Source organism: Pelophylax lessonae (genome assembly GCF_965119305.1).
Source record: "Pelophylax lessonae genome assembly, chromosome: 12".
Taxonomy (NCBI): domain Eukaryota; kingdom Metazoa; phylum Chordata; class Amphibia; order Anura; family Ranidae; genus Pelophylax; species Pelophylax lessonae.
Genome location: NC_138779.1, coordinates 58,733,639 through 58,750,279, shown reverse-complemented (window position 1 = coordinate 58,750,279; position 16,641 = coordinate 58,733,639). Strand labels below are relative to the sequence as shown.

At 43.7% G+C, this 16,641-nt stretch overlaps 1 protein-coding gene across 1 annotated transcript in view; it reads left to right on the top strand.

The window, feature by feature from the left end:
- The first annotated feature begins 1,736 nt into the window (after positions 1 to 1,736).
- Positions 1,737 to 16,641, top strand: part of DRAXIN (dorsal inhibitory axon guidance protein) — a 110,427-nt gene continuing 95,522 nt past the window's right edge. Inside the window, exon 1 of the mRNA XM_082273551.1 lies at positions 1,737 to 1,888. The gene's annotated coding sequence lies outside the window, so the exon portion shown is untranslated. The remainder of the gene's footprint in view (positions 1,889 to 16,641) is intronic.

Here is a 16,641-nt window from a genome sequence, read left to right as displayed (position 1 = left end):
TAATGACTGTAGGAGGGGGTGCTCACCCCCAGGCTGGGCCACACATGTCTCAGCTTTTGTTTAGTTGAATCGTGGAGGAGATGAGTGTTCTCTGCTATCCTTTGTCTTCAGTCTTCTCCTCCTCTTCATCCTCAGGGGATACACAGCCGGAGAAAAGACTACCTGATCTTCTCTGATCCTACTCCTCGCCCCTCTGCTCCCCATCAACTCTCATTATCTGCTGCACCCTCTGCCACTACCAGCAGATCTCTGCCACCGGGCATCAGGGAGAGGAAACGTATGTCTCTGTGTACAGAGGGCTAGGTATACTTAGCATTTTCCTTCTTTCCTTTCTGCCTTCCTTCCTTCCTCTCCCCTTCTCTTTTACCTTTTTCTTTTCCTCATTCATTCCTTCTTTCTCCCCCTCTTCCTTCTTCTTTCTAACCACTTCAATTGTTCTTTCCTACCTTCCTCATCTCTTTTCATTTTCTTTACATTAACTTCATTCCTTCCTATCTTTCTTTCCTTCTTCACCCTCTCTTTCTTCTCTTCCTTCACTTCTTCCTTCTTCCCCCTTATTTTCTCCCCTCTTCCATCTTTTCTTTCTGCACTCTTTTCATTTTCTTAACCCTTCCTTCCTTCCTCTCTACTCTGTCCTTCTTACCTTCCTCCTTCCAATTTCTTCTTTAACTTCACTTTCCTTTTTTGTCCCATTTTTCACTCTTTTTTTTTTTTTATCTTTGTTCCTTCCTTTCCTTCTTCATTGCTTCTTTCTTTTCCTTCTTTCATTTCTTTCCACCTTCTATTTTCTTTCTTTCTTTCTTTCTTTCTTTCTTTCTTTCTTTCTTTCTTTCTTTCTTTCTTTCTTTCTTTCTTTCTTTCTTTCTTTCTTTCTTTCTTTCTTTCTTTCTTTCTTTCCTTCCTTCCTTCCTTCCTTCCTTCCTTCCTTCCTTCCCCTCCGCTTACTTTTTCCCCACTTCTTTCCTTCCTTCTTTCTTCTATCCAGTCGCTCTTCCCTTCCTTCCTTCCTTTCTTCCTTCCTCCTTCTATTTTCTTTTCCTTACCTCCACTTCCTTCCCCCTTTACTCTCTCCCCACTTCTAACCTTCCCTCCACCCTCCCCTTTCACCTTTTTCTATCTTCTCTTCTTTCTTCCTTTCTTCTTCCCTTGTGTCATCCTTTTTGTTCTACATCTCTCCTTTTCTCTTTCTCACCCCTCTGTATCTATCTTTTCTGACTTTATCTTCTGTGCAATATACCCTTCCTTCCTTTCTTCCTCCTCTCCTTTCTTTCTTTTTGCTTCCTTCCTCCAGTCAGATCATGGTGTTTTCAGATCTTGAGATCATAATGCAGAAATTGGATTTTGACAGTATACGGGTGTTTTTAGTTTAATGCCCATGTTGTTTGGACTTTTCTTCTTATTTTTTCATTTTCATCCTTTCTCTATGCTGGCCAGCAAAATGTCTTCCTTCCATTCTTTCCTTTCCTTCCTTTCTTCCTCCCTCACTCTTTTTTCCTCCTTTAACTTCTATCCCTCTCCCTTTCTCTCACTCCCACCTCTATGCTTATATATCTTTTGTGATATTATCTTCTTTGCCATCTGCCTTTCTTTTCTGTTCCTCTAGATAGTCAGCTTTTGGGGACAGACGTCTCTCCTGCTTATCGCACGTGCATACATCGCATTCTTATTACTTCCCCTCCACCTCCTCCTCTTGGACCCTCCACCCTCCTCCTTGTACCTGATGATGATGACAATTTAGGCTGCTGCCCCTCTGCCCCCTCCATGCGGTGCCCCTCCTCCTCCTCCTCTGTACTGTCCCTCTCCTCGGGTGCTGATGCTGGGTGTGTAGAGCGGAGTCAGGTAGAGGAGAGCAGAGGAGTGTGTGGCTGCAGCGAGTGACAAGAGTCTGGTGAGTCCTCATCACAACTAATAAGCTTACTTCTTGTAGAGGATTATTTCTTCTGACATCTCATCATCTTCTCCATCTGTTGGATCATTGTCTCGCCAATACCTGACTCCCATCTGCAACCTACTCCCAAATTCCCCATCTATGGCCATGCCAGCCTATCCCACCATCTGTGGGTAGATTGCATCTGAGATGTAGGTTGTCCCCATCATCGTACGCACATTCTCCCTTCCATCCCCATCCTCTCCTCCGTCTATCATGTCTTCTTTCAGTCCTTCTGCATTTTTTGTTTCTGTTGGGGGTGGGGAGATTTCCACAAACCCCATTATTGCTCTTAAAGACTGGCTGAACAATACTCGGCTTTTTCCAGCTCCGCGAACACTTTGAAGATCTTTAGTGGTCAATTACATGGGTAGAGCTAAGAAGAAACTTCATCCCAGCCAAGGGTCATTCTTCATGCTGGAAATTCTCTAAAACCAAGAACACAAAAATCCACCCTTCCATCTCATCAATAACTGATAGATCAATAACTGATATTGTGATCTGCACAAATTTAATGTTGGGCAAGTCAAGGAGGAAAGTCGTGGAAGGAAGAAAGAGCTAGCCATCAACATTATCCCTTTGTCTGTGGGCAGATCTGTACATTTTACCTAGGATGGTTGGACCCATCCTATATAGTTTTTTTGAATTTCGAAAATCCAATATAGTTTGTGGCAATATATTGTGTAAACCCCTATGGCACAACTACAGGTGGCAAGATTTTCCAGCATGCATGAAAATCTTTTTCAAAAAGTGTTGATATAAGAGGGAGCGATAAAATTACCCCCCATGGTTGATGGTAATCAGCACTTATAAAGCTCTCCCAGAGGGTGCTAGGTTTTGTAGTCCCACAGCCACATGGTAATGATGACCATACACGCCTTGATTTAGATTGATCAAAACAATTGAATTTTTAAACAATTTATTAGCCAATCCCTTTCCTCCCTTCCTTCCTTCTTTCCTTCCTCCCTCCCGTCCTTTTTTACTTTTCTTTCTCACCTTCCTTCTTTACTTTCCTACCATCTATAATTTTCTTTTCTTTACCTTCCTTCCTTTCTTCCCCTTTTTCTATTCTTCCTTTCTTCCCCTTATTTCTTCCTACTTCTATCCTTCCTTTCTTCCCCTTATTTCTTCCTACTTCTATCCTTCCTTTCTTCCCCTTATTTCTTCCTACTTCTATCCTTCCTTTCTTCCCTTTATTTCTTCCTACTTCTATCCTTCCTTTATTTCTTCCTACTTCTATCCTTCCTTTCTTCCCCTTATTTCTTCCTACTTCTATCCTTCCTTTCTTCCCCTTATTTCTTCCTACTTCTATCCTTCCTTTCTTCCTACTTCTATCTTACTACTTCTATCCTTCCTTTATTTCTTCCTACTTCTTTCTTCCTACTTCTATCTTTCCTTTATTTCTTCCTACTTCTATCCTTCCTTTCTTCCCCTTATTTCTTCCTACTTCTATCCTTCCTTTCTTCCCCTTATTTCTTCCTACTTCTATCCTTCCTTTCTTCCCCTTATTTCTTCCTACTTCTATCCTTCCTTTCTTCCCTTTATTTCTTCCTACTTCTATCCTTCCTTTATTTCTTCCTACTTCTATCCTTCCTTTCTTCCCCTTATTTCTTCCTACTTCTATCCTTCCTTTCTTCCCCTTATTTCTTCCTACTTCTATCCTTCCTTTCTTCCCCTTATTTCTTCCTACTTATATCCATCCTTCCTCTCAGTCCATGGTTATTCTTTCTTTCTTTCTTTCTTTCTTTCTTTCTTTCTTTCTTTCTTTCTTTCTTTCTTTCTTTCTTTCTTTCTTTCTTTCTTTCTTTCTTCTTTCTTTCTTTCTTTCTTTCTTTCTTTCTTTCTTTCTTTCTTTCTTTCTTTCTTTCTTTCTTTCTTTCTTTCTTTCTTTCTTTCTTCCTTTCTTCCTTTCTTCCTTTCTTCCTTCCTTCCTTCCTTCCTTCCTTCCTTCCTTCCTTCCTTCCTTCCTTCCTTCCTCTCAGTCCAGGGCCATTCTTCACGTTGGAAGTTCTCTATAACCATTACCACAATTAGTAATTTCAAGGAAGAGCTAGGCATCAACATTACCCCTTTGTCCATGGCAAATCTGTACATATCGATTATTCTCACCTGGATAAATTGATTGGAAAGAAATCGATCATTTAGTAAATTGTGTATGGCTACCACTTGGCATGATGCTTCATGAGTCTATTGTGTTTCCCTTGTTATGTTCTTTTAGTTAAGTAATAGAATACATTGTTGCGGTAAAGCAGTTGTTGTTTTCCTATAACAAGTCATCTACAAAAAAAAAAAAATGTTTTTGTGTGACATTGTTTTCAAACAGCCATAAAAGTATTTTTTCATTTTGGCAGGTAGAGTTATTTTCTTATTGTATGTTTTTATGTGTTTTCTATCGGGGTAACAGAATGTTTTTGAGTTTAAAAGATTTTACTATACTGAACTCAGATCGGTAAAAGATGTGATTGGTCTTCATAGCCTTATAGCTTATAGTTAAGTGTTATAAGCATTTATACAGCATTCTAAAGTATATACTGCACATTTACATCAGTCCCTGCCCTGAAGGAGCTTACAATCTAAGGCCCTTATCTCAAACATATGCTGGAACCAAAAAAGGCGACCACACACAGATTTAGGCAAGGTTCACACCATACAGGTGCGATTGAGCGTAGCGTGTAGGGCAGTCTATTCATTTCAATTTGCTGCCTTATCTGTGAGAAACACGGAAAATAATTTCTGACCCTTTTCCAAAAGCGCTACACACCGAACCTCGCCGTGCTGCGGCGTCATACAGTTTGGCGCATGCAGAAACATACGTAGCGGATGCATGGGGGTGCCATTACCAATTAATGGCACTGTCGTCCATCTGCTAAATGACAACGCGTTTCTCTGCGTGTTGAAAAAACACGGACAAGGTGTGAACCGAGCCTAAATATTGGCTGAATGGGGCAAAATTTGAGCTGACAGCCCTCTTTTTGATAAAAATTGATCTTTCCATTGGCTTTTGTTGAAGGAGCGGGTCTGAAATTTTTTGGGTGAACTGCTGATGAATAGAATAGTCAGCAGTGGGGGTTCCTCTATCTACTCTGTTTAGTATGGATGGAAAATTCAATGGTTTCTTTCATTCAGCCCCCCAGGGCTAAAATCAATGGCTAGCTTTTAATAGGAGCCAATTAACACACCAGCATGTTTTTGAAATGTGAGAGTATAAGCACACAAGCACAGCAACAACATGCAAACTCCATGCAGAGGGGACCCCAGACCCCGGTGCTGCGAGGCGGAAGTGCTAATCACTATGCCACGGTGCTGTAATGTAGAAGTGCTAACCTCTAAGCCACTATGCTGCTCTGTATATAGATCATATTGTATATAATAACAGTAATACTTGTGTCTACTGAACAATGCACAGCAGCCAAGGATGCTTCTGTCTGAGGACAGTTCTGGAAACCTTGTCCCCTGGAAATGTCTCTTATCAAACAAATGTAAATCTGTATTTTAGGTTCCATTATCATGGTATTTTTTGTCTGTTTTATATCCATTCAATTTTTCAAATGTTTCAATGTCTACTAGGTGAGTACCATTATCTCTGGTCCCTCCACAGCATTTTACTTCCAGCTTATCATCAAACTATCCATGGAAATAGTCCTCAGATGTTGCAATTATAGGATTTGCTTACTTATTGATCTTTACTTTTTCCAAGCCTGACACTCCGGCCTGAGTGCCATAGAGGTTCTCTGACATCTGGCAGTTGCTACCCTTTGAACTGCCTGACAACATGCACTCAGTAGGGGATTTCTGACACATCACTGGTGGTGTGAATAGTGATGGAAACTTTGCATCAAATTCATGAAAGATTGTTTGGGGGGGGGGGGGGGTGGCCCTAAACTGATGATCTCTTCCAGGGATAAATTGATTCAAGTCAAGTTTCTGCATCAAGTGTACTACACCCCTCCATAAGATGTATCCGACGTGCGCCCCTCGGTGTTGAGCTCATCTGGAGTCCTTCTTGCACATGTTCTGGGCTTGCCCAAATATTTCGAAATTCTGGTTGGATGTATTTGAAGTAATTAATCTTAGGCCTCTTTCACACGGTCCGCCTCCGTAGGCGGATCCGTGTTGCTCAGCGGGGATCGATCCGCGATCCCCGCTGAGCCGGCGGATGACAGCTCCCTCTCCGCTTGCAGAGCGGAAAGGGAGGTATCTTAGCCCCCGCTGCCCTCTATGGGGGATCGGATGAGAGCGGACCGCCTGTCCGCTCTCATCCGATCCGATCTGATCCCTGAACGGATGGAAAAATAGGGTTTCCATCCATCCAGATTTCACGGACAGGATCGGATACGGATGGCAGCGGGTGTCAGCGGAGGTGCCTCCGCTGACATCCGCTGCCCCATAGAGCTGCATGGAGGATCCAATCAGATCCGCCTAAAAAACTGACAGGCGGATCTGATCGAATCACCCGTGTAAGGGCTCTTTCACACGGTCCGCCTCCGTAGGCGGATCCATGTTGCTCAGCGGGGATCGATCCCCGCTGAGCCGGCAGATGACAGCTCCGTCTCCGCTTGCAGTGCGGAGAGGGAGGTGTCACAGCCCCCGCTGCCCTCTATGGGGGATCGGATAAGAGCGGACCGCCTGTCTGCTCTCATCAGATCCGATCCGCTCCGATTACTGAACGGATGGAAAAATAGGGTTTCCATCCGTCCAGATTTCACTGACAGGATCGGATGCGGATGGCAGCGGGTGTCAGCGGAGGTGTCTCCGCTGACATCCGCTGCCCCATAGAGCTGCATGGAGGATCCGATCAGATCCGCCTAAAAAACTGACAGGCGGATCTGATCGGATCACCCGTGTGAAAGAGCCCTAAAAGGGCCCTTAGGTTGCAGTTGACGCTTTTATTGCTGTAAAAAGGAATGTAAACATCCCTTGTGACAGTAATTGGCAGTGACAGGTACTTTTTATGGAGGGATCTGGGGTTTAAAAGACCCCAAATCCCTCCTTTGCAACGTCAAATCTGGCTGTTTTGAATATTGTCATCTTTTTTTAAAATCTGACACCTTTAAGGCTCCAGTACCAGGAAGTGATGTCATGACCACCCTTCTGGGTTTTTACATCAGAGAACCGATCAAAGTCAAACCCAGCTTTGTTCGGGCTTTTGGCCAGCTGGTTGGATGGGAGACCCAGGCGAGCCGTAGAAGGTCAAGTTTCTGCATTGAGTGTACTACACTTACACTTATGGAGTCATCTTATGACTCCATACATTTTATGGAGTCATAAGATGTATCCGACACGCGCCCCGCAGTGTCCTTGGTGTCGGGCTCATCTAGGGTCCTTCTTGCACATGTTCTGGGCTTGCCAAATTATTGCGAAATTCTGCTTGGATGTATTTAAAGTGATTAATCTTAGGTTGCAGTTGACGCTTTTAGCTTCCCTGGAGCTGGCACTTTAGGGATTCATGAGGATGAACAACGTTCCTATCATACCAAATTAATAATCTCATACCTCCTATTCTTCTCAAAAAAGGAGATCCTCCTTAGGTTGACCTCCTCCACCCCCCCTGCAGGGTCCTCCTGTGAGGCGATGGTGGATGCTGCTTTACCTATGTATAGACATATACAGTATCAATCGGGGTTGTTCCTTGAAGTATGAGAAAGTTTGGTCTTCTTGGACCTCAAGTTGAACAATGTTGACTATCTCTGTCTTTTTCATTGTTGTTAGACTTATTGACTGATAGTTTACCAGTTATTATTCCGTCTCTTATATACATGTGTCGGATTTCATATTTTATTTGTTGCATTGCTGTTTCTGTTAATGTACGGGGGGTATATGCATCATGGCAATGTACGGTTGGGTTTTGCATCCTTGTAATTGCCTGTTATTTAGATATGGCATTGTACTCTGTTTACGAGCCTAATCATGCTGTATTGTTTAGTTTGTTCAAGAAAGCATTCCTGATTCGTAAAAAAAAAAATACTGACTCATGCGCCAAATAGTAGCAACAATTTTATTGTCCTTTGTTATAGCTGCGATTCGGTAAGACTTCGTCCATGTTGGTGTCATTTGTGTGGACTTGTTTGCCTGTGAATTGTGTGTGAAAGATAATAATACATAATAATAGAAATAAAAATCTGATTAATAAAAAAATTATAATAATATTACATTCTGAATAATTGTGTGGACTTTACTTCTTAGGTCCAACAGTAATCAATTATTATAATGTTTTGCCTTAGGATTCTGCATATGTACAGTATTTGTTCTGCTTATTTATTAATTTTTGTTTGACTTAGATGGACTTGTGTCTTGTGTCTTGCTCCTGTGCAGGCACGTAGGCTTGCCATGAATTTCTAATGGCACCCCACATATCGGAAAATGTGGCGGTGTTTAGGTGGGTGAAAACGTATGAAGCCACACCACCATGTGGGTTCATGCGGCTTCATGTTTAACCTCTTCATGCCTAAGCCTTTTCCTGACATTTGTTGCTTACAAGTTAAAATCAGTATTTTTTGCTAGAAAATTACTTGGAACCCCCAAACATTATTTATATATTTTTTAAGAGAGATCCTAGAGAATAATACGGCGGCCCTTGCAATATTTTATGTCACGCGGTATTTGCGCAGTGGTCTTTCAAATGCAATTTTTGTGGAAGAAATACAATTTCATGAATTAAAAAAAAGAACAAAATTGTAAAGTTAGCCCAATTTTTTTGTATAATGTGAAATATGATGTTACACTGAGGAAATAGATACCTAACATGTCATGCTTTAAAATTGAGCATGCTCGTGGAATGGTGACAAACTACGGTACTTAAAAATCTTCATAGGTGACGCTTTAAAATATTTTAACGGTTACCTGTTAAGAGTTACAGAGGAGGTCTTGTGCTAGAATTGTTGCTCTTGCTCTAACAATCGCGGGGATACCTCACCTGTGTGGTTTAAACACTATTTACATATGCGGGCGCGACTTACGTATGTGTTCGCTTCTGCACACAAGCAAAGAGGGACGGGCGCTTTTATTTTTTCTTATTTATTTATTTATTCTTTACACTGTCCCTTTAAAAAACATTTTTTTAGCACTTTTATTGCTGTAACAACGAATGTAAACATCCCTTGTGACAGTAATAGGCAGTGACAGGTACTCTTTATGGAGGGATCGGGGGTCTAAAAGACCCCATATCCTTCCTTTGCACTTAAAAGCATTCAAAACGCCAAATTTGGCTGCTTTGAGTATTGTCATCTTTTTTTAAGATTGGAAGTCTTTAAGGCCCAGTACCCGGAAGTGATGTCATGACATCACTTCTGGGTTTTTACATCGGAGAACCGATCAAAGTTGAACCCAGCTTTGTTCGGGCCTTTGGCCAGCTGGTTGATTCAAGTCAAGTTTCTGCATCGAGTGTACTTCACCCCCGTAAGCCCCCTTTCACACAAGCGGACTGTTCAGATCCGCCTGTCCGTTTTTCAGGCGGAGCTGAACGAATGCCCCATGCATCTCTATGGGGCATCGGATGTCAGCGGAGACATGTCCGCTGACATCCGATCCAATCCGTCAAATCCGGACAGGTAGAAAGCCTATTTTCCATCCGTCTGGCAGATCGGATGAGAACGGACAGACGGTCCGTTCTCATCCGATTCCCCCATAGAGGAGAATGGGGACCTGACAGCTCTGTCTCTGCACACAGCGCGGAGACAAAGCTGCCATCCGTCTGCTCAGTGGGGGATCTGCGAATCGATCCCCGCTGAGAGCAACTGAGTCTGCCGACGGACTACCGTGTGTGAAAGGGGCCTAAGACTCCATAAGATGTATCCGACACGCGTCCCACAGTGTCCTCGGTGTCGGGCTCATCTAGGGTCCTTCTTGCACATGTTGCCCAAATATTTCGAAATTCTGGTTGGATGTATTTGAAGTAATTCATCTTAGGTTGCAGTTGAAGGTTTTAGCTTCCCTGGAGCTGGCACTTTTAGGGATTCATGAAGATGAACAATGGTCCTATTATACCAAGTTATTAATCTCATACCTCCTATATTACTCAAAAAGGGAGATCCTCCTCCACCCCCCCCCCCCCCCCCGTGGGGTTCTCCTGGGAAGCGATGGTGGATGCTGCTTTACCTATGTATAGACATACTGTATATCAATCGGGGTTGTTCCTGGAAGTATGAAATCCTCTCCACCCCACCATCCCAACAGCACAAATCCCCCCTCCTGTCACAAATCCTCTTCCCTCCATCCCCACAGCAAAAATCCCCCCTCCTGGCACAAATCCTCTCCCCCCCATCCCCAAAGCACAAATCCCCCCTCCTAGCATAAATCCTCTTCCCCCCAACCCCACAGCACATATTCCCCCCTCCTGGCACAAATCATCTTCCCCTCCCATCCCCACAGCTCAAATCCCCCCTCCTGGCACAAATCCTCCCTCCATCCCCCAAGCACAACCCCCAAATCACCCTTCCTAGCACCCCCCCCCCCAACCAAAAAAGAAATTCCTTCCTAGAACAAATCTTACCCCTGTCAAATCCCCCCACCCCCCATCAACATTTTCCCCCTTAACACAAATACCCCCATCATTCCTACTAGCACAAATCCCCCCCCCGCCAAATGCCCCTTTCTAACAGCCCCAAGATTTTCCACAAATCCCCCCATCCCAAAAATCTCTCTTCAAGGACAATCCACCAAATCCCCCCTCCTGGCACAAATCCTCTTCCCCCTCCCCCCCCCCAGCACAAATCACCCCTCCTAGCCCCCCCAATATCCCTGCTAGAAAAAATCTTATCCCGTCACCTCTTGGCTGCAGCTTTCCTGAAGCACACAGACCTCAGATACAGCGCTCTGTGATGCCCCTCTTCTGAGGCTCCTCCTCATCTTGATATGTCAGAGTGGAGGAAGAACCTAGGAAAAAAACGATTTCTAAACCATTGCACAGACAGCTGGTGGGAGAGATGCCGCTGCTGCAGGGAGAAGAAGATCAGGGCTCAGGGATGCCACTGGATGTCAGATCGGGACTATACAGAGTTTGTTACCCCATCTCCTCCCAGCAAACAATGGGGGTAGGGGGTGGGTAATTAAACTCTGTATAGTCCCGATCTGACATCCAGTGGCATCCCTGAGCCCCGATCTTCTTCCCCTTCAGCAGCGGCATCTCTCCCGCCAGCTGTCCATGCAAAGGTTAGAAATCGGCATCTCCTAGGCTCCTCCTCCACTCTGACATATCAAGATGAGGAGGAGCGGAAAGAGGAGAAGTCCCGATCTGACGAGCACTATAGTGACAGGAGTGTGAAGCTAAGGAGGAGAGATAGAGCACATCCCACTCTCTCCTGTCAGCTAAGAGTCGCAGGAACACTCCTAGCAGCGCCCCCTCCACCTCCCATGCTACAGACGCCCAAGGCAGCTGACCCTCCTGCCCACCCCTTGTACCGGACCTGGTCACTCTATGGGTTTCTGATCACCACCTTTACAAGTATAGTGTCTGTCTGGGTCACGGTTGGAAATATACTAGTGTCCCCAATAGTAGAGTATCCCCTAAAACACAGTGTTAGCAGGATAAGCCCGATCACTGCCAGCACTTACGACATATAGCAGAATACATTTTGGCCTGAATTTATGAAGAAATTTCATTTTATTGGATATGTTTTCTAACAGAAAGTACAAAATATTGTTTTTTTTTTTTTAATTCTTCATTTATGTAATTAAAAAAATAAATAAAAAACAGGCTGTCTCTCAGCCTGGGAACACAAGACAACGTTTTGTCTATGAGAGTGGAAGGTAGATTTCAACCTCTGAAAGGTGATCCCGACACAACCCAATTAACACTAGTGCTGAACACTCTGATTGCTTTGCTAGAGGTATACGCTGTATATGATGCAAGACTTGAAGCGCTTGTGGAGCGCAGTGTGAAAGGGATTAACGTCGATGGCAGTGAGGAGGATTGTCTATGTGGACAGCTTTATCCTGGATGCCTGCATACTTAGATTTGCCTCTTTTAATCATCAACCATTTCCTTATGCGAGCTGAGTCTTATATCAAGGGACCTGAAGGATAGCTTGGAGGCATTTGTGGACCATCTACGCTGTTTTAGACCCCCTGTAATTAAGGGGTCCATCAGCTTTGGTAAGAAGTATTTACCCCGAGCACTGGGTGGAGAAAAGTTTCTTAAGGTGGAGGTCCCTCACTTGAAGTTGGAGTGATTTTCAGTCATTGCTGAGAGATCTGTATTGCACTGGGCACTTTAAAGACTGTTGATATTTATTTACCAAGGATCTTTCACATTTAGGATTTTGTATATATTTATTTATAACCATTTATTCACATATTTATGCACACAAGCACTTTTTGGTTGTGTTAAGTGTTGAGCGCAATTTATTCCACTCTTTTCACATTTATGCGTTTTATACGTTTTTATTGCAGCTTACACTATGGAAGCAATTCCTCTTATATATATTTAATTAATTTATGACAATTTGATTGATTAATTTATTATCGAATATCACCAATTTTGCGCAGTTTCTTTTGGGCCACCAAAATTCTTTTCATCAAAAAAAAAAAACAGCAGTGATCAAATACCACCAAAAGAAGGCTCTATGTGTGTGAAACAATGATATAAATTTTATTTGGGTACAGTGTCATATGACCTCACAGTTACCAGTTAAAGTAGCACAGTGCTGAATAGCAAAAAATAAACTGGTCATAAAAGGGGGTAAAACCTTGCGGGTCAAGTAGTTAAAATAACATGAAGTTGTACACGTGCCATCCCTGCGATGCTTTGCTTTGCGTCAGTGGAAAAAATTATACCCCCTGGCGCGTTCAGCAGGCAACAAATGCTGCAAATGTTCAACCACTTAAAAAAAAAAAAAAATGAGCCAAACTGCAAACACATTACATTGTTACGTTTTTCTTGGAGCCAAAGGCCCTTGAAATGAAATCCCTGAGAGATTGTTGTAAATGGGGTCTATGTATTTTCCCTGCATGTCTTTCTATGCACATGGCTAATGAGCATCCAATTCCCGGGACACCTCTCTGTTCATGGAATGTATTCTTCAGAGAAATTACAGATTGCCTAACTCAGCTCTTGTCTGTGACATTCTGTGTTACATTCACAACCCCCACCCCCCTCCAGATGGTGAAGAACTACATATCCCAGCCAAGGTGGAAGGGTGATTTTCAGAGCCCAGTGCTGTTTTCAACACAGAGCTTTCAGTGCAGCAATAGAGTAACCCTAATATTAACCCTAAAAATCACCTGACATTTAAAATATACTGTATAAAGAAACCGAATGAGGCAGAAGACCAAGCAGTACACGAAAGGGTGTCTTTTTAAAGAATGTGCGTTCACCTTCTGAAACTGCGTGTGAATTTAGTCTGTGCAAATGGGGCAAAAACAAAAAAAAACAACATTTTTGGTAAGGCCCCTTTCACACTTGTGCGACCTGAAAGTCGTGTGATTTTGCTGGAATTTTTTGCTGCGATTTTGGCTTGACTTGAAGCAATGCCTGTGTAATCTTGAGGCCTGCAACCTCAAGCCGCATCAAAGTCAGACCAAAGTAGTGCAGGGACTACTTTAAAGTCGCATAGATATGAACGGTACTCATAGGAAATCGTGGGGTGCGACATGTCCTAAGTCGCAAGACAAGTCGTACAAGGGGCCTCATAGCTGTTGTAATCCATCTCCACTCTGTCCAAAAGTTTTTCCTTTAAGTATATTTGAAGTATTTATTTTGAGGGTTAGGATTAGAGGGAGGTTCCAGGTTTTATGTTAGGATCCGGTTAATTTCAGTGATAGGATAAAGCCTAACTCCAGGAATCAAACAAAATCTGCCCTTGCATTAGGGCTGTTCACACTGTACAGGGTTAAATGCTTGTTGAAGCTAGGGGTGTCAGAATAAGGATAAATACCCTATTTCGTGCTCCAACAGACTCCCTCTAGTGGTGTGACCTGTGCCCCACAGCCTCGTATCGGTGCTCCTGGCTGCGGTCGTGTAGGTTTAGGAATCGAGGGACCGCCCACAGATCTGAGCATTGATGAAAAGAGAGAAGCGCTGGAGCCTGCCGGAGAGGGGAATAGGGTAGGTTATACTGCCTGTTCCTGTATCATACCCCCTATAGAGAGCATTTAAAGTGATACTAAAGTCTCAGGTTTTTTTTGTTGCCTAAAATTAACAAACATGTTACACTTACCTCCTCTGTGCAGTTGGTTTTGCACAGAGCAGCCCAGATTCTCCTCTTCTCGGGTCCCTCTTCGGCTTTCCTGGCCACTCCCTTCTTTCGAATGCCCCCACAGCAAGCAGCTTGCTATGGGGGCACCCGAGCTGAGCTGCAGCTCGGTGTTTCCATTCAGACACAGAGCCGCGACCTGGCCCCATCCCCTCTCTTTCCTCATTTGCTCACTGATTTTGATTGACAATAGCAGGAGCCAATTGTGCCGTGCTGCTGGCTCAGTCAATGAAGAGGAGAGTCCCGGGCATCCGAGACACTCCTGTAACATCACTGGATAGCGATGGGCTCAGGTAAGTATTAGGGGGGCTGCTGCCACAGGAGGCTTTTTATCTTTAACCACTTCAGCTCCGGAAGGTTTTACCACCTTAATGACCAATTGTAATGTTCTGGTACCTCTGGTACCCTTGTTCCATATTTCTCCTTTGCTAATTGTGTCCCATCTTGTGTAACAAGAGACGCATATACCTTTAAGACCGGATGACATCATTGCCGAGCGCCGCTATGAGCGGCTATTTCAGTCGCCGGCTTTCTCTCACTCATCGCTCGTTCAAACCACATGTTCACCGCACCTTCTCCTGTGAAGTCGGAGCTGCTGACATTTCCTTTGCTGAACTGACGCCGGAACCTCGCCGCTGATCCGTATCTCGCTACGGGATCACCTCTCTATCTATGGACATTGTTACTACTAACCTATCTAAGTGATAAGTACCCCACAGGGGATTCCTTACTAACCAATCTCCTACTGTCATCTACTGCAATTACCAGGACTATCTATCTATCTATTCCATACCATCTGCATAGACTGTTAGCTCTTGGGACTACCTTCAACTATCCTTGCACTAGGTTACTCTGTCTAAGTATACTCCATCTGTGTCCTCTTACCATCTGCACTATACTAGACATCAGAACCTATCTGCTTTACCATCACCTGCAACTCTCCTAATATTACTCCTAGTAATCACCATACAACCTGTCTCTCATCTATACATTCTCATATGTTCTATCCCTCCACTAAAACATCTGATTGAGTATATGTATATTGCATAACAGGCTGTACACCGTGATGAAGTCCTGAGAGTTGTATAGGTTTATTCAACAGTATCTCTACAAGGCTACTGAGTGTGATAATTCTGCAGCTGAAAATCCATCCATTAACAAAAACGCATGAACGTTACAGATTGAACGAGCCTTAAAAAAAATATGGATTCAGCAGAATTACCCACTCATGTACTACAAATAAAACAGCAAGTAGATGCATTGATCCTTGCGCTTACAGAGGTACAAAACGAAAATCAGACCTTGAGACAGCAGGTTGGCCGTCTCACACAGCTTTCTGCTACTCAGCCCCGTGAGCCTAAGATAAACCCTCCTCTAGTGTTTTCTGGTGATCGGAGCAAATTTCGTGAATTTAAAAACGCATGTCGTTTGTTTTTTTTGTTAAAACCTCTAACCTACACCACTGACCAAATTAAAGTTTGTACCATCATCTCCTATTTAACGGGTGAACCCCGGGCCTGGGCAGACGCTCTCTTTGAAAAGGATGATCCACTCCTTAATTCTTACCCTCTATTCCTAGCACAACTCGCTAGTTTATATGAAGACCCCAATAAGCAGAGTACCGCTGATACCCAGTTACGGGCCTTGAAACAAGGAAGGAGACCCGTTGAAGATTTCGTGGCAAATTTTAAAAGATGGTGCCCTGATTCAGGGTGGAACGACACATCTTTGAGAACGCAGTTTAGACTCGGCCTATCTGAGGCCGTTAAAGACGAGCTCGCCCGAGCGGATTTACCTGGCACTCTGGAGGGACTGATACAGACCAGTATCAATATTGACAGACGACTACGAGAAAGAAAGGCTGAGAAGATGGGCTCACCATTTTCCAGTCCTTCTCGGATGTTGCCTGCTGACCCTACTCCTATGGAGGTAGGAATGATACGCCCACCTCTGACCCTTTCTGAACGTGCCAGAAGGAAGAGATTTTGCACAGCATAGGACTGGACTCACCTCCACCACAACTAACTACTGACGCAGAAGGCTTCCTCTATTACAACGATAAATTATACATACCCCCTACTATGCGAACCAAGATCTTGGAATTGTCGCATGATGTACCTATGGCAGGACATATGGGTATGACTAAAACTTTAAATCTACTTACTAGGCAGTTTTGGTGGCCAGACATGAAGACAACCGTAAAAAAGTTCGTTTCATCTTGTGATATCTGTGCAAGGTCTAAAATCGACAACACAAAACCATCGGGGTTACTTTGTAGTTTACCGATACCCCAGGTTCTGTGGGAAGTGGTATCCTTAGACTTCATAGTGGAACTACCACCTTCCAAAGGATTCAACACCATCTTGGTATCAGTGGACCATCTGACCAAGATGGCACATTTTACTCCTATCCGAAGACTACCTTCGTCCAAACAAACAGCGGAATTACTTGTGAAACATGTCTTTAAGTTACATGGTATTCCAAAAACACTGCTGTCTGACCGTGGTTCACAATTCATCTCAAAGT